The sequence below is a fragment of the Daphnia pulicaria genome, unplaced genomic scaffold, assembly GCF_021234035.1.
Source record: "Daphnia pulicaria isolate SC F1-1A unplaced genomic scaffold, SC_F0-13Bv2 h1tg000247l, whole genome shotgun sequence".
In the NCBI taxonomy this organism is placed as follows: Eukaryota; Metazoa; Arthropoda; class Branchiopoda; order Diplostraca; family Daphniidae; genus Daphnia; species Daphnia pulicaria.
Genome location: NW_025804916.1, coordinates 1 through 13,338, shown reverse-complemented (window position 1 = coordinate 13,338; position 13,338 = coordinate 1). Strand labels below are relative to the sequence as shown.

Genomic DNA, 13,338 nt, shown 5'->3' with positions numbered 1-13,338 from the left:
GGCATTGAAATTTTTTATCTACGAATTTGGACTGGTAACCATCGTGATTGAAAAAAAATTTCAAGAAATTTGTTATTGAAAACAAACTGTTCATCGCCAACGACATCCCGTATTCCCAAGCGGTCACCCTTCCAAGTATTAACGGGACTCGACGTAACTTAACTTCTGGGAGCTGACGAGACCAGGTGCGTTCTACGTGATATGGCCGTTGACATTCAAAAATGAAAATTTACCCTCCCAGTCCCAATGGATGAATAGAAAATCACTTCAAAGTGATAGAAATGTTTGTTCATTGAATTTGGACTCGTAACCATCGCGAATAAAAAAGCGCGATAAACTTTGAAAAACTCGCAATGAAATTTATCCAGAATCATTCAAATAGATGAATTGAACCTATCTCTATGCCATTGATATTTTTGATATACGAATTTGGACTGGTAACCATCGCGATTAAAAAACGCGATAAACTTTGAAAAACTCTCAATGGAATTGATCCAGAATTATTCTTATAGATGAATTGAACCTATCTCTAAGGCATTGAAATTTTTTATCTACGAATTTGGACTGGTAACCATCGTGATTGAAAAAAAAATTTCAAGAAATTTGTTATTGAAAACAAACTATTCATCGCCAACGACATCCCGTATTCCCAAGCGGTCACCCTTCCAAGTATTAACGGGACTCGACGTAACTTAACTTCTGGGAGCTGACGAGACCAGGTGCGTTCTACGTGATATGGCCGTTGACATTCAAAAATGAAAAATTACCCTCCCAGTCCCAATGGATGAATAGAAAATCACTTCAAAGTGATAGAAATGTTTGTTCATTGAATTTGGACTCGTAACCATCGCGAATAAAAAAGCGCGATAAACTTTGAAAAACTCGCAATGAAATTTATCCAGAATCATTCAAATAGATGAATTGAACCTATCTCTATGCCATTGATATTTTTGATATACGAATTTGGACTGGTAACCATCGCGATTAAAAAACGCGATAAACTTTGAAAAACTCTCAATGGAATTGATCCAGAATCATTCTTATAGATGAATTTAACCTATCTCTATGCCATTGATATTTTTGATCTACGAATTTGGACTGGTAACCATCGCGATTAAAAAACGCGATAAACTTTGAAAAACTCTCAATGGAATTGATCCAGAATCATTCTTATAGATGAATTGAACCTATCTCTAAGGCATTGAAATGTTTTATCTACGAATTTGGACTGGTTACCATCGTGATTGAAAAAAAATTTCAAGAAATTTGTTATTGAAAACAAACTATTCATCGCCAACGACATCCCGTATTCCCAAGCGGTCACCCTTCCAAGTACTAACGGGACTCGACGTAACTTAACTTCTGGGAGCTGACGAGACCAGGTGCGTTCTACGTGATATGGCCGTTGACATTCAAAAATGAAAATTTACCCTCCCAGTCCCAATGGATGAATAGAAAATCACTTCAAAGTGATAGAAATGTTTGTTCATTGAATTTGGACTCGTAACCATCGCGAATAAAAAAGCGCGATAAACTTTGAAAAACTCGCAATGAAATTTATCCAGAATCATTCCTATAGATGAATTGAACCTATCTCTATGCCATTGATATTTTTGATCTACGAATTTGGACTGGTAACCATCGCGATTAAAAAACGCGATAAACTTTGAAAAACTCTCAATGGAATTGATCCAGAATCATTCTTATAGATGAATTGAACCTATCTCTAAGGCATTGAAATGTTTTATCTACGAATTTGGACTGGTTACCATCGTGATTGAAAAAAAATTTCAAGAAATTTGTTATTGAAAACAAACTATTCATCGCCAACGACATCCCGTATTCCCAAGCGGTCATCCTTCCAAGTACTAACGGGACTCGACGTAACTTAACTTCTGGGAGCTGACGAGACCAGGTGCGTTCTACGTGATATGGCCGTTGACATTCAAAAATGAAAAATTACCCTCCCAGTCCCAATGGATGAATAGAAAATCACTTCAAAGTGATAGAAATGTTTGTTCATTGAATTTGGACTCGTAACCATCGCGAATAAAAAAGCGCGATAAACTTTGAAAAACTCGCAATGAAATTTATCCAGAATCATTGAAATAGATGAATTGAACCTATCTCTAAGGCATTGAAATGTTTTATCTACGAATTTGGACTGGTAACCATCGCGATTAAAAAACGCGATAAACTTTGAAAAACTCTCAATGGAATTGATCCAGAATCATTCTTATAGATGAATTGAACCTATCTCTAAGGCATTGAAATTTTTTATCTACGAATTTGGACTGGTAACCATCGTGATTGAAAAAAAATTTCAAGAAATTTGTTATTGAAAACAAACTGTTCATCGCCAACGACATCCCGTATTCCCAAGCGGTCACCCTTCCAAGTACTAACGGGACTCGACGTAACTTAACTTCTGGGAGCTGACGAGACCAGGTGCGTTCTACGTGATATGGCCGTTGACATTGAAAAATGAAAATTTACCCTCCCAGTCCCAATGGATGAATAGAAAATCACTTCAAAGTGATAGAAATGTTTGTTCATTGAATTTGGACTCGTAACCATCGCGAATAAAAAAGCGCGATAAACTTTGAAAAACTCGCAATGAAATTTATCCAGAATCATTGAAATAGATGAATTGAACCTATCTCTAAGGCATTGAAATGTTTTATCTACGAATTTGGACTGGTAACCATCGCGATTAAAAAACGCAATAAACTTTGAAAAACTCTCAATGGAATTGATCCAGAATCATTCTTATAGATGAATTGAACCTATCTCTAAGGCATTGAAATTTTTTATCTACGAATTTGGACTGGTAACCATCGTGATTGAAAAAAAAATTCAAGAAATTTGTTATTGAAAACAAACTGTTCATCGCCAACGACATCCCGTATTCCCAAGCAGTCACCCTTCCAAGTACTAACGGGACTCGACGTAACTTAACTTCTGGGAGCTGACGAGACCAGGTGCGTTCTACGTGATATGGCCGTTGACATTCAAAAATGAAAATTTACCCTCCCAGTCCCAATGGATGAATAGAAAATCACTTCAAAATGATAGAAATGTTTGTTCATTGAATTTGGACTCGTAACCATCGCGAATAAAAAAGCGCGATAAACTTTGAAAAACTCGCAATGAAATTTATCCAGAATCATTCCTATAGATGAATTGAACCTATCTCTATGCCATTGATATTTTTGATCTACGAATTTGGACTGGTAACCATCGCGATTAAAAAACGCGATAAACTTTGAAAAACTCTCAATGGAATTGATCCAGAATCATTCTTATAGATGAATTGAACCTATCTCTAAGGCATTGAAATGTTTTATCTACGAATTTGGACTGGTTACCATCGTGATTGAAAAAAAATTTCAAGAAATTTGTTATTGAAAACAAACTATTCATCGCCAACGACATCCCGTATTCCCAAGCGGTCACCCTTCCAAGTACTAACGGGACTCGACGTAACTTAACTTCTGGGAGCTGACGAGACCAGGTGCGTTCTACGTGATATGGCCGTTGACATTCAAAAATGAAAATTTACCCTCCCAGTCCCAATGGATGAATAGAAAATCACTTCAAAGTGATAGAAATGTTTGTTCATTGAATTTGGACTCGTAACCATCGCGAATAAAAAAGCGCGATAAACTTTGAAAAACTCGCAATGAAATTTATCCAGAATCATTGAAATAGATGAATTGAACCTATCTCTAAGGCATTGAAATGTTTTATCTACGAATTTGGACTGGTAACCATCGCGATTAAAAAACGCGATAAACTTTGAAAAACTCTCAATGGAATTGATCCAGAATCATTCTTATAGATGAATTAAACCTATCTCTAAGGCATTGAAATTTTTTATCTACGAATTTGGACTGGTAACCATCGTGATTGAAAAAAAATTTCAAGAAATTTGTTATTGAAAACAAACTGTTCATCGCCAACGACATCCCGTATTCCCAAGCGGTCACCCTTCCAAGTATTAACGGGACTCGACGTAACTTAACTTCTGGGAGCTGACGAGACCAGGTGCGTTCTACGTGATATGGCCGTTGACATTCAAAAATGAAAATTTACCCTCCCAGTCCCAATGGATGAATAGAAAATCACTTCAAAGTGATAGAAATGTTTGTTCATTGAATTTGGACTCGTAACCATCGCGAATAAAAAAGCGCGATAAACTTTGAAAAACTCGCAATGAAATTTATCCAGAATCATTCAAATAGATGAATTGAACCTATCTCTATGCCATTGATATTTTTGATATACGAATTTGGACTGGTAACCATCGCGATTAAAAAACGCGATAAACTTTGAAAAACTCTCAATGGAATTGATCCAGAATTATTCTTATAGATGAATTGAACCTATCTCTAAGGCATTGAAATTTTTTATCTACGAATTTGGACTGGTAACCATCGTGATTGAAAAAAAAATTTCAAGAAATTTGTTATTGAAAACAAACTATTCATCGCCAACGACATCCCGTATTCCCAAGCGGTCACCCTTCCAAGTATTAACGGGACTCGACGTAACTTAACTTCTGGGAGCTGACGAGACCAGGTGCGTTCTACGTGATATGGCCGTTGACATTCAAAAATGAAAAATTACCCTCCCAGTCCCAATGGATGAATAGAAAATCACTTCAAAGTGATAGAAATGTTTGTTCATTGAATTTGGACTCGTAACCATCGCGAATAAAAAAGCGCGATAAACTTTGAAAAACTCGCAATGAAATTTATCCAGAATCATTCAAATAGATGAATTGAACCTATCTCTATGCCATTGATATTTTTGATATACGAATTTGGACTGGTAACCATCGCGATTAAAAAACGCGATAAACTTTGAAAAACTCTCAATGGAATTGATCCAGAATCATTCTTATAGATGAATTTAACCTATCTCTATGCCATTGATATTTTTGATCTACGAATTTGGACTGGTAACCATCGCGATTAAAAAACGCGATAAACTTTGAAAAACTCTCAATGGAATTGATCCAGAATCATTCTTATAGATGAATTGAACCTATCTCTAAGGCATTGAAATGTTTTATCTACGAATTTGGACTGGTTACCATCGTGATTGAAAAAAAATTTCAAGAAATTTGTTATTGAAAACAAACTATTCATCGCCAACGACATCCCGTATTCCCAAGCGGTCATCCTTCCAAGTACTAACGGGACTCGACGTAACTTAACTTCTGGGAGCTGACGAGACCAGGTGCGTTCTACGTGATATGGCCGTTGACATTCAAAAATGAAAAATTACCCTCCCAGTCCCAATGGATGAATAGAAAATCACTTCAAAGTGATAGAAATGTTTGTTCATTGAATTTGGACTCGTAACCATCGCGAATAAAAAAGCGCGATAAACTTTGAAAAACTCGCAATGAAATTTATCCAGAATCATTGAAATAGATGAATTGAACCTATCTCTAAGGCATTGAAATGTTTTATCTACGAATTTGGACTGGTAACCATCGCGATTAAAAAACGCGATAAACTTTGAAAAACTCTCAATGGAATTGATCCAGAATCATTCTTATAGATGAATTGAACCTATCTCTAAGGCATTGAAATTTTTTATCTACGAATTTGGACTGGTAACCATCGTGATTGAAAAAAAATTTCAAGAAATTTGTTATTGAAAACAAACTGTTCATCGCCAACGACATCCCGTATTCCCAAGCAGTCACCCTTCCAAGTACTAACGGGACTCGACGTAACTTAACTTCTGGGAGCTGACGAGACCAGGTGCGTTCTACGTGATATGGCCGTTGACATTCAAAAATGAAAATTTACCCTCCCAGTCCCAATGGATGAATAGAAAATCACTTCAAAGTGATAGAAATGTTTGTTCATTGAATTTGGACTCGTAACCATCGCGAATAAAAAAGCGCGATAAACTTTGAAAAACTCGCAATGAAATTTATCCAGAATCATTCCTATAGATGAATTGAACCTATCTCTATGCCATTGATATTTTTGATCTACGAATTTGGACTGGTAACCATCGCGATTAAAAAACGCGATAAACTTTGAAAAACTCTCAATGGAATTGATCCAGAATCATTCTTATAGATGAATTGAACCTATCTCTAAGGCATTGAAATGTTTTATCTACGAATTTGGACTGGTTACCATCGTGATTGAAAAAAAATTTCAAGAAATTTGTTATTGAAAACAAACTATTCATCGCCAACGACATCCCGTATTCCCAAGCGGTCACCCTTCCAAGTACTAACGGGACTCGACGTAACTTAACTTCTGGGAGCTGACGAGACCAGGTGCGTTCTACGTGATATGGCCGTTGACATTCAAAAATGAAAAATTACCCTCCCAGTCCCAATGGATGAATAGAAAATCACTTCAAAGTGATAGAAATGTTTGTTCATTGAATTTGGACTCGTAACCATCGCGAATAAAAAAGCGCGATAAACTTTGAAAAACTCGCAATGAAATTTATCCAGAATCATTGAAATAGATGAATTGAACCTATCTCTAAGGCATTGAAATGTTTTATCTACGAATTTGGACTGGTAACCATCGCGATTAAAAAACGCGATAAACTTTGAAAAACTCTCAATGGAATTGATCCAGAATCATTCTTATAGATGAATTGAACCTATCTCTAAGGCATTGAAATTTTTTATCTACGAATTTGGACTGGTAACCATCGTGATTGAAAAAAAATTTCAAGAAATTTGTTATTGAAAACAAACTGTTCATCGCCAACGACATCCCGTATTCCCAAGCGGTCACCCTTCCAAGTATTAACGGGACTCGACGTAACTTAACTTCTGGGAGCTGACGAGACCAGGTGCGTTCTACGTGATATGGCCGTTGACATTCAAAAATGAAAATTTACCCTCCCAGTCCCAATGGATGAATAGAAAATCACTTCAAAGTGATAGAAATGTTTGTTCATTGAATTTGGACTCGTAACCATCGCGAATAAAAAAGCGCGATAAACTTTGAAAAACTCGCAATGAAATTTATCCAGAATCATTCAAATAGATGAATTGAACCTATCTCTATGCCATTGATATTTTTGATATACGAATTTGGACTGGTAACCATCGCGATTAAAAAACGCGATAAACTTTGAAAAACTCTCAATGGAATTGATCCAGAATTATTCTTATAGATGAATTGAACCTATCTCTAAGGCATTGAAATTTTTTATCTACGAATTTGGACTGGTAACCATCGTGATTGAAAAAAAAATTTCAAGAAATTTGTTATTGAAAACAAACTATTCATCGCCAACGACATCCCGTATTCCCAAGCGGTCACCCTTCCAAGTATTAACGGGACTCGACGTAACTTAACTTCTGGGAGCTGACGAGACCAGGTGCGTTCTACGTGATATGGCCGTTGACATTCAAAAATGAAAAATTACCCTCCCAGTCCCAATGGATGAATAGAAAATCACTTCAAAGTGATAGAAATGTTTGTTCATTGAATTTGGACTCGTAACCATCGCGAATAAAAAAGCGCGATAAACTTTGAAAAACTCGCAATGAAATTTATCCAGAATCATTCAAATAGATGAATTGAACCTATCTCTATGCCATTGATATTTTTGATATACGAATTTGGACTGGTAACCATCGCGATTAAAAAACGCGATAAACTTTGAAAAACTCTCAATGGAATTGATCCAGAATCATTCTTATAGATGAATTTAACCTATCTCTAAGGCATTGAAATTTTTTATCTACGAATTTGGACTGGTAACCATCGTGATTGAAAAAAAAATTTCAAGAAATTTGTTATTGAAAACAAACTATTCATCGCCAACGACATCCCGTATTCCCAAGCGGTCACCCTTCCAAGTATTAACGGGACTCGACGTAACTTAACTTCTGGGAGCTGACGAGACCAGGTGCGTTCTACGTGATATGGCCGTTGACATTCAAAAATGAAAAATTACCCTCCCAGTCCCAATGGATGAATAGAAAATCACTTCAAAGTGATAGAAATGTTTGTTCATTGAATTTGGACTCGTAACCATCGCGAATAAAAAAGCGCGATAAACTTTGAAAAACTCGCAATGAAATTTATCCAGAATCATTCAAATAGATGAATTGAACCTATCTCTATGCCATTGATATTTTTGATATACGAATTTGGACTGGTAACCATCGCGATTAAAAAACGCGATAAACTTTGAAAAACTCTCAATGGAATTGATCCAGAATCATTCTTATAGATGAATTTAACCTATCTCTAAGGCATTGAAATTTTTTATCTACGAATTTGGACTGGTAACCATCGTGATTGAAAAAAAAATTTCAAGAAATTTGTTATTGAAAACAAACTATTCATCGCCAACGACATCCCGTATTCCCAAGCGGTCACCCTTCCAAGTACTAACGGGACTCGACGTAACTTAACTTCTGGGAGCTGACGAGACCAGGTGCGTTCTACGTGATATGGCCGTTGACATTCAAAAATGAAAAATTACCCTCCCAGTCCCAATGGATGAATAGAAAATCACTTCAAAGTGATAGAAATGTTTGTTCATTGAATTTGGACTCGTAACCATCGCGAATAAAAAAGCGCGATAAACTTTGAAAAACTCGCAATGAAATTTATCCAGAATCATTCAAATAGATGAATTGAACCTATCTCTATGCCATTGATATTTTTGATATACGAATTTGGACTGGTAACCATCGCGATTAAAAAACGCGATAAACTTTGAAAAACTCTCAATGGAATTGATCCAGAATTATTCTTATAGATGAATTGAACCTATCTCTAAGGCATTGAAATTTTTTATCTACGAATTTGGACTGGTAACCATCGTGATTGAAAAAAAAATTTCAAGAAATTTGTTATTGAAAACAAACTATTCATCGCCAACGACATCCCGTATTCCCAAGCGGTCACCCTTCCAAGTATTAACGGGACTCGACGTAACTTAACTTCTGGGAGCTGACGAGACCAGGTGCGTTCTACGTGATATGGCCGTTGACATTCAAAAATGAAAAATTACCCTCCCAGTCCCAATGGATGAATAGAAAATCACTTCAAAGTGATAGAAATGTTTGTTCATTGAATTTGGACTCGTAACCATCGCGAATAAAAAAGCGCGATAAACTTTGAAAAACTCGCAATGAAATTTATCCAGAATCATTCAAATAGATGAATTGAACCTATCTCTATGCCATTGATATTTTTGATATACGAATTTGGACTGGTAACCATCGCGATTAAAAAACGCGATAAACTTTGAAAAACTCTCAATGGAATTGATCCAGAATCATTCTTATAGATGAATTTAACCTATCTCTAAGGCATTGAAATTTTTTATCTACGAATTTGGACTGGTAACCATCGTGATTGAAAAAAAAATTTCAAGAAATTTGTTATTGAAAACAAACTATTCATCGCCAACGACATCCCGTATTCCCAAGCGGTCACCCTTCCAAGTATTAACGGGACTCGACGTAACTTAACTTCTGGGAGCTGACGAGACCAGGTGCGTTCTACGTGATATGGCCGTTGACATTCAAAAATGAAAAATTACCCTCCCAGTCCCAATGGATGAATAGAAAATCACTTCAAAGTGATAGAAATGTTTGTTCATTGAATTTGGACTCGTAACCATCGCGAATAAAAAAGCGCGATAAACTTTGAAAAACTCGCAATGAAATTTATCCAGAATCATTCAAATAGATGAATTGAACCTATCTCTATGCCATTGATATTTTTGATATACGAATTTGGACTGGTAACCATCGCGATTAAAAAACGCGATAAACTTTGAAAAACTCTCAATGGAATTGATCCAGAATCATTCTTATAGATGAATTGAACCTATCTCTAAGGCATTGAAATTTTTTATCTACGAATTTGGACTGGTAACCATCGTGATTGAAAAAAAAATTTCAAGAAATTTGTTATTGAAAACAAACTATTCATCGCCAACGACATCCCGTATTCCCAAGCGGTCACCCTTCCAAGTATTAACGGGACTCGACGTAACTTAACTTCTGGGAGCTGACGAGACCAGGTGCGTTCCACGTGATATGGCCGTTGACATTCAAAAATGAAAAATTACCCTCCCAGTCCCAATGGATGAATAGAAAATCACTTCAAAGTGATAGAAATGTTTGTTCATTGAATTTGGACTCGTAACCATCGCGAATAAAAAAGCGCGATAAACTTTGAAAAACTCGCAATGAAATTTATCCAGAATCATTCAAATAGATGAATTGAACCTATCTCTATGCCATTGATATTTTTGATATACGAATTTGGACTGGTAACCATCGCGATTAAAAAACGCGATAAACTTTGAAAAACTCTCAATGGAATTGATCCAGAATCATTCTTATAGATGAATTTAACCTATCTCTAAGGCATTGAAATTTTTTATCTACGAATTTGGACTGGTAACCATCGTGATTGAAAAAAAAATTTCAAGAAATTTGTTATTGAAAACAAACTATTCATCGCCAACGACATCCCGTATTCCCAAGCGGTCACCCTTCCAAGTACTAACGGGACTCGACGTAACTTAACTTCTGGGAGCTGACGAGACCAGGTGCGTTCTACGTGATATGGCCGTTGACATTCAAAAATGAAAAATTACCCTCCCAGTCCCAATGGATGAATAGAAAATCACTTCAAAGTGATAGAAATGTTTGTTCATTGAATTTGGACTCGTAACCATCGCGAATAAAAAAGCGCGATAAACTTTGAAAAACTCGCAATGAAATTTATCCAGAATCATTGAAATAGATGAATTGAACCTATCTCTAAGGCATTGAAATGTTTTATCTACGAATTTGGACTGGTAACCATCGCGATTAAAAAACGCGATAAACTTTGAAAAACTCTCAATGGAATTGATCCAGAATCATTCTTATAGATGAATTGAACCTATCTCTAAGGCATTGAAATTTTTTATCTACGAATTTGGACTGGTAACCATCGTGATTGAAAAAAAATTTCAAGAAATTTGTTATTGAAAACAAACTGTTCATCGCCAACGACATCCCGTATTCCCAAGCGGTCACCCTTCCAAGTACTAACGGGACTCGACGTAACTTAACTTCTGGGAGCTGACGAGACCAGGTGCGTTCTACGTGATATGGCCGTTGACATTCAAAAATGAAAATTTACCCTCCCAGTCCCAATGGATGAATAGAAAATCACTTCAAAGTGATAGAAATGTTTGTTCATTGAATTTGGACTCGTAACCATCGCGAATAAAAAAGCGCGATAAACTTTGAAAAACTCGCAATGAAATTTATCCAGAATCATTGAAATAGATGAATTGAACCTATCTCTAAGGCATTGAAATGTTTTATCTACGAATTTGGACTGGTAACCATCGCGATTAAAAAACGCGATAAACTTTGAAAAACTCTCAATGGAATTGATCCAGAATCATTCTTATAGATGAATTTAACCTATCTCTAAGGCATTGAAATTTTTTATCTACGAATTTGGACTGGTAACCATCGTGATTGAAAAAAAAATTTCAAGAAATTTGTTATTGAAAACAAACTATTCATCGCCAACGACATCCCGTATTCCCAAGCGGTCACCCTTCCAAGTATTAACGGGACTCGACGTATCTTAACTTCTGGGAGCTGACGAGACCAGGTGCGTTCTACGTGATATGGCCGTTGACATTCAAAAATGAAAAATTACCCTCCCAGTCCCAATGGATGAATAGAAAATCACTTCAAAGTGATAGAAATGTTTGTTCATTGAATTTGGACTCGTAACCATCGCGAATAAAAAAGCGCGATAAACTTTGAAAAACTCGCAATGAAATTTATCCAGAATCATTCAAATAGATGAATTGAACCTATCTCTATGCCATTGATATTTTTGATATACGAATTTGGACTGGTAACCATCGCGATTAAAAAACGCGATAAACTTTGAAAAACTCTCAATGGAATTGATCCAGAATTATTCTTATAGATGAATTGAACCTATCTCTAAGGCATTGAAATTTTTTATCTACGAATTTGGACTGGTAACCATCGTGATTGAAAAAAAAATTTCAAGAAATTTGTTATTGAAAACAAACTATTCATCGCCAACGACATCCCGTATTCCCAAGCGGTCACCCTTCCAAGTATTAACGGGACTCGACGTAACTTAACTTCTGGGAGCTGACGAGACCAGGTGCGTTCTACGTGATATGGCCGTTGACATTCAAAAATGAAAAATTACCCTCCCAGTCCCAATGGATGAATAGAAAATCACTTCAAAGTGATAGAAATGTTTGTTCATTGAATTTGGACTCGTAACCATCGCGAATAAAAAAGCGCGATAAACTTTGAAAAACTCGCAATGAAATTTATCCAGAATCATTCAAATAGATGAATTGAACCTATCTCTATGCCATTGATATTTTTGATATACGAATTTGGACTGGTAACCATCGCGATTAAAAAACGCGATAAACTTTGAAAAACTCTCAATGGAATTGATCCAGAATCATTCTTATAGATGAATTGAACCTATCTCTAAGGCATTGAAATTTTTTATCTACGAATTTGGACTGGTAACCATCGTGATTGAAAAAAAAATTTCAAGAAATTTGTTATTGAAAACAAACTATTCATCGCCAACGACATCCCGTATTCCCAAGCGGTCACCCTTCCAAGTATTAACGGGACTCGACGTAACTTAACTTCTGGGAGCTGACGAGACCAGGTGCGTTCCACGTGATATGGCCGTTGACATTCAAAAATGAAAAATTACCCTCCCAGTCCCAATGGATGAATAGAAAATCACTTCAAAGTGATAGAAATGTTTGTTCATTGAATTTGGACTCGTAACCATCGCGAATAAAAAAGCGCGATAAACTTTGAAAAACTCGCAATGAAATTTATCCAGAATCATTCAAATAGATGAATTGAACCTATCTCTATGCCATTGATATTTTTGATATACGAATTTGGACTGGTAACCATCGCGATTAAAAAACGCGATAAACTTTGAAAAACTCTCAATGGAATTGATCCAGAATCATTCTTATAGATGAATTTAACCTATCTCTAAGGCATTGAAATTTTTTATCTACGAATTTGGACTGGTAACCATCGTGATTGAAAAAAAAATTTCAAGAAATTTGTTATTGAAAACAAACTATTCATCGCCAACGACATCCCGTATTCCCAAGCGGTCACCCTTCCAAGTACTAACGGGACTCGACGTAACTTAACTTCTGGGAGCTGACGAGACCAGGTGCGTTCTACGTGATATGGCCGTTGACATTCAAAAATGAAAATTTACCCTCCCAGTCCCAATGGATGAATAGAAAATCACTTCAAAG

The 13,338-nt window shown here is 36.2% G+C and overlaps 25 pseudogenes; all 25 read right to left on the bottom strand.

Moving 5' to 3' along the window:
- Positions 1–94: 94 nt before the first annotated feature.
- Positions 95–213, bottom strand: LOC124320096 (annotated as a pseudogene).
- Positions 214–628: 415 nt separating this feature from the next.
- Positions 629–747, bottom strand: LOC124320095 (annotated as a pseudogene).
- A 544-nt stretch (positions 748–1,291) lies between these two features.
- LOC124320080 lies at positions 1,292–1,410 on the bottom strand (annotated as a pseudogene).
- Positions 1,411–1,824: 414 nt separating this feature from the next.
- LOC124320082 lies at positions 1,825–1,943 on the bottom strand (annotated as a pseudogene).
- A 414-nt stretch (positions 1,944–2,357) lies between these two features.
- LOC124320079 lies at positions 2,358–2,476 on the bottom strand (annotated as a pseudogene).
- Positions 2,477–2,890: 414 nt separating this feature from the next.
- LOC124320084 lies at positions 2,891–3,009 on the bottom strand (annotated as a pseudogene).
- A 414-nt stretch (positions 3,010–3,423) lies between these two features.
- On the bottom strand, positions 3,424–3,542 carry LOC124320078 (annotated as a pseudogene).
- Positions 3,543–3,956: 414 nt separating this feature from the next.
- Positions 3,957–4,075, bottom strand: LOC124320094 (annotated as a pseudogene).
- A 415-nt stretch (positions 4,076–4,490) lies between these two features.
- On the bottom strand, positions 4,491–4,609 carry LOC124320093 (annotated as a pseudogene).
- Positions 4,610–5,153: 544 nt separating this feature from the next.
- On the bottom strand, positions 5,154–5,272 carry LOC124320081 (annotated as a pseudogene).
- Positions 5,273–5,686: 414 nt separating this feature from the next.
- LOC124320083 lies at positions 5,687–5,805 on the bottom strand (annotated as a pseudogene).
- A 414-nt stretch (positions 5,806–6,219) lies between these two features.
- Positions 6,220–6,338, bottom strand: LOC124320103 (annotated as a pseudogene).
- Positions 6,339–6,752: 414 nt separating this feature from the next.
- Positions 6,753–6,871, bottom strand: LOC124320092 (annotated as a pseudogene).
- A 415-nt stretch (positions 6,872–7,286) lies between these two features.
- Positions 7,287–7,405, bottom strand: LOC124320091 (annotated as a pseudogene).
- A 415-nt stretch (positions 7,406–7,820) lies between these two features.
- On the bottom strand, positions 7,821–7,939 carry LOC124320090 (annotated as a pseudogene).
- A 415-nt stretch (positions 7,940–8,354) lies between these two features.
- Positions 8,355–8,473, bottom strand: LOC124320102 (annotated as a pseudogene).
- A 415-nt stretch (positions 8,474–8,888) lies between these two features.
- LOC124320088 lies at positions 8,889–9,007 on the bottom strand (annotated as a pseudogene).
- Positions 9,008–9,422: 415 nt separating this feature from the next.
- Positions 9,423–9,541, bottom strand: LOC124320087 (annotated as a pseudogene).
- Positions 9,542–9,956: 415 nt separating this feature from the next.
- On the bottom strand, positions 9,957–10,075 carry LOC124320100 (annotated as a pseudogene).
- A 415-nt stretch (positions 10,076–10,490) lies between these two features.
- Positions 10,491–10,609, bottom strand: LOC124320101 (annotated as a pseudogene).
- A 414-nt stretch (positions 10,610–11,023) lies between these two features.
- Positions 11,024–11,142, bottom strand: LOC124320089 (annotated as a pseudogene).
- Positions 11,143–11,557: 415 nt separating this feature from the next.
- On the bottom strand, positions 11,558–11,676 carry LOC124320098 (annotated as a pseudogene).
- Positions 11,677–12,091: 415 nt separating this feature from the next.
- LOC124320085 lies at positions 12,092–12,210 on the bottom strand (annotated as a pseudogene).
- A 415-nt stretch (positions 12,211–12,625) lies between these two features.
- On the bottom strand, positions 12,626–12,744 carry LOC124320099 (annotated as a pseudogene).
- A 415-nt stretch (positions 12,745–13,159) lies between these two features.
- On the bottom strand, positions 13,160–13,278 carry LOC124320077 (annotated as a pseudogene).
- Positions 13,279–13,338: the final 60 nt, after the last annotated feature.